Here is a 9,051-nt window from a genome sequence, read left to right on the forward strand (position 1 = left end):
TGGGAATGTCAGTCCTTATGCAAAATAATCTTGTTTCTATAAAACAGAACTAATTTCCTCAATTCTCTCTCTCTCTCTCTCTCTCTCTCTCTCTCTCTCTCTCTCTCTCTCTCTCTCTCTCTCTCTCTCTCATAGACTGCTTTCAATGGAAAATTCAGTGAATGTAGATGCATGGCTCTTGGAACTGAGTGACTCAGACAGAGCCCATCAAATTCCGACCCTCCGGGTGTCCCAGTTAGCTTCCTCTTGCTGTAATAAACACCATAACCAAAATCAGCTTGGGGAGAAAGGATTTATTCCATCTTATGGGTTGTAGTCCATCATGAAAGAAAGTCAGGGCAGGAATTTAAAGTCTGGAGGCAGGGTCTAAAGCAGAGGCCGGGGAGGAACACTGCTTTCTAGCTTGTTCTATACAGCTTGTTTAGCCTGCTTCCTTATACAGCCTAGGACCACCTGCCCAGGCGTGGCACAACCCACAGTCAGCTGAGCCCTCCCACATCAATCATATTCAAGAAAATGCCCTGCAGATTTGACTGAAAACCAAAATGATGGGAATATTTTCTCAGCTGAGCTTCTGTCTTCTCAGATGACCCAGTTTGAATAAAGCTGACAAAAAATTCATCGTACCTGGTCTTATCAACACTAGGATCATAGGATTCTGAAGTCCATTGCTCATGTCCTAGAGAAGAAGATGAAGGCCCCACAAGGGTCACTTACATAATTGCACTAGTGACAACCTATATGACATCACCTTTTAAGCAGATCTTTAAAGGCAAAGGGCTTTGTCAGATCTTAACATTAAGGAGAGAGCTCTTGGCTTGCCATTACCCTCAGGTTAATGGCTCTAACTTTTACATGCCAGCCTATTCCAGTAGCAACCTGGCACTCACTCTTTTCTTTCACCCAGGTCCCCACATCCCATCCTTCCCTGAGACACCGCAAGCCAGCCTCCCATGTCTGTCAACTGTGCTCAACTCCACCACTGCTCCCTGCAACCCAAGCCACCATCTCCATCTCTTATCAGGTCTATGTGTGCCACAAACAGCCAGGCCTGGTGGCACAAGACTTTAACTTCAGCTAGTCAGAGGCTAAGGTAGGAAAACTACAAGTTCAAGGCCACCTGAGAGATTTAGTGAGAGTCTGTCTCAAAATAAAAAACAAAATGAAAATCAGCATTATCATGGTTGCCTCACATCTGCATAGGGTTCCATTCCTCATTACCACAAAAGAAAAAAAAACCTTAAAGCCCGCCAGCATTCTCTCTGCTTCCTACTTTGCGATACAATCCATTTCCCACCCAGCAGCTGCTTGTCTCCTGAAGTGGAAATCCCATCAAGACCCTGCATTGCTTCAAACCATTGGCAGATTCTCCCGCTGGTTAAAGCTCAGTCTCCTTTCCTTGGTCCATAAGCTCTAGTCCTGTATAGAGAGTCAGGGTTTCTCAACCTGGACCCCTGGACACTTGGAGATGGATCATGCTGTGTGGTGGGGCACTGTGTGCATTGAAGGATGCTTAGCAATGTCCCCAACCTGGACCTACTGGATACTGGGAGCAGACATTGAGTGTGATGCATGTCTCACCCCAAATTCTTTTTTTCCACTAGTTTATGTATTCACTTACATCCTGATCACAGCCCCATCCCTCCTCTCCTTCCAGTCCCACCCTCACAAGCCCCTCCCTCCAAGGGGAAGGCCCCTATGGATACCCGCCCACCCTAGCACATCAAGTTACAACAGGACTAAGAGCATCCTCTCCCACTGAGGCCAGACAAGGCAAGCCAGCTAATTCACCTCAACTTTTAAACTCATCTGAAGCCACCCCTCAGCCTCCACCCCTGACACCACCCAGGTCATCATATGAATTATCATTCCCACTGCTGTGAACAAATACCAAATTAACTTTAAGGGAGATGGATTTGATTCATGGTTTCAGAGAGTTCAGTCCATGGCGGCTCAGTCCATGGGCATGGGCAGAATGTCATCATGGTAGGGTGGTAGGGCATAGCAAAGCTGTTCTTCACATCTTGCCTGAGAGGAAGAACTGTCAGTAGACACAGGATGGATTCAGGACAAGGCATTGCCCCAAGAACTCCCTTCCACTGAACTATTTCCTCCAAAGGTCCCATCTCTTTCCCTTCACTACAGTCCAATATGCTATCATAGTATGGAGCAGTTGAGGGATTGGTCAATTTACTAGTTCAAAGCTCCACATTGAGTGTATAAGCCAACACTATATCATCTTCTGGAGGCTCTCCCAGTAGAGTCACAATGACAGTCTAGACAAACTGCAGCAGCTTCCATATGTTTAACCTCATTATCTCATTCCCATGCTCTATGCAAACTTAACCTTTCCTGTCCCACCACTCAGATGGTCCTCCTAAATCCACCTGTGGCCAGCTCCTTCCTTGAGTGTGGCCATCCCAGCCCTCATGGCTGCAGTGCATCCTTCACCCTCCCACGCACCCCTCCATCCATGTTCTCATCTGACGGCCTGTCCTTTCTCCTTCAGAGCACTGATTGGCATCTGAAATTATTCTATGGACATATCTGTTTCTGCCAGTGGCTCTGCATAAGGCTACAGGCTTCTGGAGACCTTATGTTCCATGTGCTTCTTGCTTTCTGTTGTTTCCCCCATGCCTGGCTACATACAGGTATTCAATAAACAATTCCCATTCCCAGACTCCTAATTCTTACTAAGGAAGGCATGAGCCGATGATTAAACCCACCACTTAGCACTTACAAGCAAGACACTGACCTGAGAGCTTTTGTATATGGACTCATTTAACGCTCCTGTAACCCTTATCCCCACCATTGTATAAGTGAGAAAACTGAGGCACAGACAGGCTATATAATTTTCATGTTGCCCTAGAGCTTGTGGCTCTTCCTTCCTGTGGTTTGAGTAAAATCCCAATCAACTGGTTGAATCTTTTTGCCTCCCCTCAGTCAGACTTTTCTGGAAGCACAGCCACTGTACTGTTCTCCCTTAAGCTGAGTACATGCTTAATAAGATAAGGAAGGACGGAAGGAAGGAAGGAAGGAAGGGAGGGAGGGAGGGAGGGAGGAAGGAAGGAAGGAAGGAAGGAAGGAAGGAAGGAAGGAAGGAAGGAAGGAAGGAAGGGAGGGAGGGAGGGAGGGAGGGAGAGGGAGGGGGAAGGAGGGAAGAAGGAAGGGAAGAAAGAATTAATGAATGGATAAGATTAGAAATCCTGTTGGCCAAGGCCTTACCCAGGATCCCTTTCGAGGCCCTAATAGGAACCAAGAGAGAAACTGCTGATATAGACTTATTGGGCTCAAGCCCCAGCTCTGTCTTTCACCAGCTGTGTGAACTTGGGGAAGTCACTAAGCTCTCTGAGCCTCAATGCTCTCATCTGTAAAATGGGGATAATGATAATATCCCCTTATAGGGTTTCTGAAGAGACTAAGAGCATAAACCACTTGAGTGCTGCAGACATACCTCAGCAGACAAGGTGGTTGTCTGGAAAGCATAAGGTCCTGAGTTTGATCTCCACATAAAACTCCAGATGTGGTGGTGCACACTCAGTACTGGAAAGACACACACAGGAGGCTGCCTAACCTGACAAGCCTCAGATGCCAGGGAAAGAGTCTACAGGAGGCTGCCTAACCTGACAAGCCTCAGATGCCAGGGAAAGAGTCTACCTCAAAAAAAAAATATATCCTCAAGGCTGATCTCTGCCCTGTACACATATGTACACCCATATGTACACACAGGCACATAAAGTGTGTATGCACACACTCACATACACTCACATATACACACGTGTACACACAAACTACTTAGATACTTGACAAAGAGAAGCTGTGTGTGTGTGTGTGTGTGTGTGTGTGTGTGTATGTGTGTGTGTTTTCTCTGTTTGTCTGTTTGTGCACTCATGAGTGCCTGTGTGTTTATTTTTTGTGTGTTGCTACTGTCTCACTGGCTAAGGACTTTTGGAGGAGAATAACTTGTGCAGAACACCTATTTTCAGATGCCTCCCATTCTGTCCCCCAACAGAGGCAAAGAGACCCTGAGAACTTTGCATCAGGGACTTTTTCTCCCTAAAGCTATTTTCCTACAGTTACCATAAATCTGATTTTATCTTGGGCCCAAGCAGGGAACGGCTTCTGTAGTAGTAACCTTTAATAGCCCAGAACAATATAATTGCCACCTCTTAGCATTCTCCTCTCCAGGGTAAATAATTCTAATGCCTTTAATGCCTACTTGCCTTTCCCATTTTCTGATCTTTTGCATTCATTGTTCTTCCTTCGGAAATAGATCCAAATGAAGAAGGAGGAGAGCTGCTGTTGTCATAGCAACCGCAAAGGGACAGACAACCCAGCTTGGATGAAATAAGAAAAGTTGAAGGGTTTTCCCCCCCTTTCTGGTTGAAAACATCTCAGTGCTTTGAACAAGAGGCATGTGACTGACACTGTCAGTCTGGAGCACTGCCTCCTGGTCTCCCACCCTCATCACTCCCACAGAAAGGGGAGCTTGTCAAAGTGTGAGGAGAGAAGGTACTTGGTGACACCTCTATTGAAAAGCGTGCATTTTACTCCCACTCTTAGGGCTTAGTTTTATATTCACCCAACAGTTCGCAGCCTCCCCTTTCCTCTCTTGATTTGCATTAGAGTCCTGAGCACCTCCGGACTTCAGCTTAAGTGGTAACTTTCTATAGACCAGGGGTCTCGTTCATTCCTTATATTTTTAAATCCTTTTAAACTGTATGGCTAAAAGAGCATTAAACAGCAACTTGAATAACCTACATACACACTCCATTCTTGCCACAGCAGACATACTCACTCTCATGTTTAACACAGACAGAATTCCATCACAACCCAGCTCACATTCCAGGACATGTATGTCTTCAGGTCATCACTCAACTGATGGGTCTTTTTCCAGCACTTTATTTTCAGATTTTCATGGTGCTTCACCTTTATATCTTATACATAACTTGCAAATTTCTTTTCCAGCCAACAAGCTGAGTGACAGCTTAATTGAGTGATTAGGAGAAAGGCCTTGAGCTCTGAGAAGCCTGGTTTGAGCCTGGTTCTTGCACCTTGAACAAAGGCTCAGTCCCTCACAGTCTTTCTTATGAAACTGAAAAGAGACGCTTACGGAGTTTATTGTTGACTCTAAGTGAACTCGTGTTCATTTAAAGTGGCGAGCTCGGCATTTAAATCAGGCAGGGTTAAGACTTGGTAAATTGTGGCTATATTGCCCACATTTTTAAACAAGAGTTTATCTCATTTACATTTACTTTAAATACTAATATTTTCATTTAATTTGCCACCACAATACAAATTTGCCATTTTTATGCTTTCTTGACTTTTTATAATTTTTCTCTAATTTCTGTGGGATGGATAGTATTTTCTTTTAATGTTAAGTTGCTCTTTAACAATTTAATACATATATAATACATAATATAATATATATACATACATAATACATATATACATGCATAATATATAATACTTAATGCCATATATATGTATGCATATTTTTTAAGTTAAAGTCTCTATAAGATCCAGAAAATCAAATAACCCCATTAAAAAATGGGGCTCAGAACTGAACAAAGAATTTTCACCTGAGCAATACCGAATGGCAGAGAAGCACCTGAAAAAATGTTCAACATCCTTAATCATCAGGGAAATGCAAATCAAAACAACCCTGAGATTCCACCTCACATCAGTCAGAATGGCTAAGGTCAAAAATTCAGGTGACAGCAGATGCTGGCAAGGATGTGGAGAAAGAGGAACACTCCTCCATTGTTGGTGGGATTGCAAGCTTGTACAACCACTCTGGAAATCAGTCTGGCGGTTCCTTAGAAAATTGGACATAGTACTACCGGAGGATCCAGCAATACCTCTCCTGGGCATATATCCAGAAGATGTCCCAACCAGTAAGAAGGACACATGCTCCACTATGTTCATAGCAGCCTTATTTATAATAGCCAGAAGCTGGAAAGAACCCAGATGCCCCTCAACAGAAGAATGGATACAGAAAATGTGGTACATTTACACAATGGAGTACTACTCAGCTATTAAAAATAATGAATTTATGAAATTCCTAGCCAAATGGATGGACCTGGAGGGCATCATCCTGAGTGAGGTAACACAATCACAAAGGAACTCACACAATATGTACTCACTGATAAGTGGATATTAGCCCAAAACTTAGGATACCCAAGATATAAGATACATTTTGCTAAACACATGAAACTCAAGAAGAATGAAGACTGAAGTGTGGACACTATGCCCCTCCTTAGAATTGGGAACAAAACACCCATGGAAGGAGTTACAGAGACAAAGTTTGGAGCTGTGACGAAAGAATGGACCATCTAGAGACTGCCATATCCAGGGATCCATCCCATAATCAGCTTCCAAACGCTGACACCATTGCATACACTAGCAAGATTTTGCTGAAAGGACCCAGATATAGCTGTCTCTTGTGAGACTATTCTGGGGCCTAGCAAACACAGAAGTGGATGCTCACAGTCAGCTAGTGGATGGATCACAGGGCTCCCAATGGAGGAGCTAGAGAAAATACCCAAGGAGCTAAAGGGATCTGCAATCCTATAGGTGGAACAACATTATGAACTAACCAGTACCCCAGAGCTCTTGACTCTAGCTGCATATGTATCAAAAGATGGCCTAGTCGGTCATCACTGGAAAGAGAGGCCCATTGGACATGCAAACTTTATATGCCCCAGTACAAGGGAACGCCAGGGCCAAAAAAAATGGGAATGGGTGGGTAGGGAAGTGGGGGGGGGGGAGGGTATGGGGGACTTTTGGGATAGCATTGGAAATGTAATTGAGGAAAATATGTAATAAAAATATTTTTTAAAATTTTTAAAAAAGTAACAGCAAAAAAAAAAAAAGAAGAATTAAAAAAAAAAAAAAGTCTCTATAAGAGAGCTGGCTTAGCACCAGGCTTCTCAGCAGCAACAGGGTAAACTAGGAGAAAATAGATTCAACATTTTAAGAAGAAAATTATTCTGGACCTGAAATATACACACACACACATATACACATATGTATATATATGTATATATGTGTGTGTGTATATATACATATGTATATATATGTATGTGTGTATGTATGTATGTATGTGTATATATATATGTATGTGTGTATATATATATATATATATATATATATACATATATATATATATATTACATTCTGATCCCCTCTCTCACCCTCCTCCCCCAGGTCTTCCCATATTCATGTTGCTTGTTTGGTTCTATAACCCACTGAGTTTAACCAGGACTACTCATACGACAGGTTTGCCACTGTCTGTTACATATTGGTGAGCTCACTAGCACTCACACAACTGAAAATAGGGGTAACCCCCTCTACTCCTACTCCCAGACTCTGTCAGCAGGGAGGGGCCACATCCTATGAGTCCCTCCTCCCCTTTGATGATATTTTCTTTGTTCAGTTTTTCCTAGTTGTTTTAGACACACATATTTTTCTTCTCCTAGTATGTATCCTTAAGTGGAGCCAAAATGTCTATTCTTCTCTGTACAGTGGCAGTCAATGACGTCTGGACCTCAGGGAACCTTTCATCTTCCTCTTGCCTCCCAGTTTGCACACAAACAGCCTCAATGGAAACAGCTGGGATTTCACTGCCAATTGCCCCCAGATGTGTCTGACTTACAGATTTGCAGAGCCAATGCTTGTTTTTGTTTTTGTTTATAGTGTCGCAGACTTTTTTTTTTCTCATTCATTTGTTTCCATTTCGTGAGAATACATCCTTAATTAATGTTTTCAGAGAGGAACCCTGAGCGATAAAATTATTAAACACTCAAGTATAAAGCAAACTTCCTTAATTTCCCCCACACTTGATTAATGGTTTGACTGACAGAGAATTTCAGGTACGGAATAATTTTCTTCTTAAAATGTTGAATCTATTTTCTCCTAGTTTTCTCTGTTGCTGCTGCCAAGCCAGCTCTCTTACAGTCATGAGACCCTGTTTCTTCCCTCCAAAAAGTTCAGAATATTTCCGTTCTTCTTAGGATCCCGTAGTTTAACCTAATCCATCAGCACTGGGCTTGCGGACACAGCGCAGCATTCTGGGAGTCAGTCCAGCCCCCATCCTTTCTGTCAGTGTTCCCTCTGGTCTCTGTTACCTCTTTTGATAACTGTTAGACTATGTAGCGTTGACAGTCCACCCTCGCAGATTCTAGCCCATGAGTTAGATGTTCCATCCTCCATCATGTTGTTCCGCAGGCTGGAAGGGCTCTTTGTGCCAAGCTTTAACTCAATTTTCAGCTCCTCGTCCATCTCACTGGGTGGTGTATGTGTTGTAATGATACTCCAACATCACTGGGCCTCTGGATTTCTATTTTGCCTGACACATTTTTAGAGTTCTGGTGGCATCTTTGATCACTGAATACCACTGGTACTGACATTCTTTCCCTTCCCTCCTGAACTCAATTATAAGTTGGTAATTTCTGCATTTTGTGACTTGGGCATTTCTCTTCTGATTTGAGCCTTTTTGCAAGAGTTTAGTATGATGGTTGACTGTGGCTGTCAACTTAATTTACCTAGAAAGAGGGCACTTCAGTGGAGAAATTACCATCATCAAATTGGTCTATAAGCATGTCTGTGGGGTATTTTATTCATTGTAAATGGGGGAGGGCCCATCCATTTGTGAGGAGTGCCATCCCTGGGAAGATGGGCCTGGGATGCATAGGAAACTTGCGGAGCAAACCAGGAGAGCAAACCAGTAAGCAGCACTCCTTTGTGGTCTCTGCTTCAGTTTCCACATTAAGGCTCCTGCTGTGGCTCCCCTTGGTGTCTGTACTGTAACTTATAGGATAAAGTTAACCCTTTCCTCTCTAAGTTGGCCTTGGTCAGTGTTTTGGATTTTTTGTTATTGTTGTTGTTGTTTCATTTTGTTTTGTTTTGTTTTCACAGCAACAGAAAACAAACTAGAATACTCGGGGGGGGGGGTCTTATACTTAATAAATAACTTTTGTGGACAAATATTTGGTGGTGGGCTGGATTTCTATTTACCTGGCAGAGTAAGAAATCCTGTCTTAAGGGATA

This window comes from Mus caroli, unplaced genomic scaffold (assembly GCF_978045245.1).
Source record: "Mus caroli unplaced genomic scaffold, Mus_caroli_1 scaffold_8, whole genome shotgun sequence".
Taxonomy (NCBI): Eukaryota; Metazoa; Chordata; class Mammalia; order Rodentia; family Muridae; genus Mus; species Mus caroli.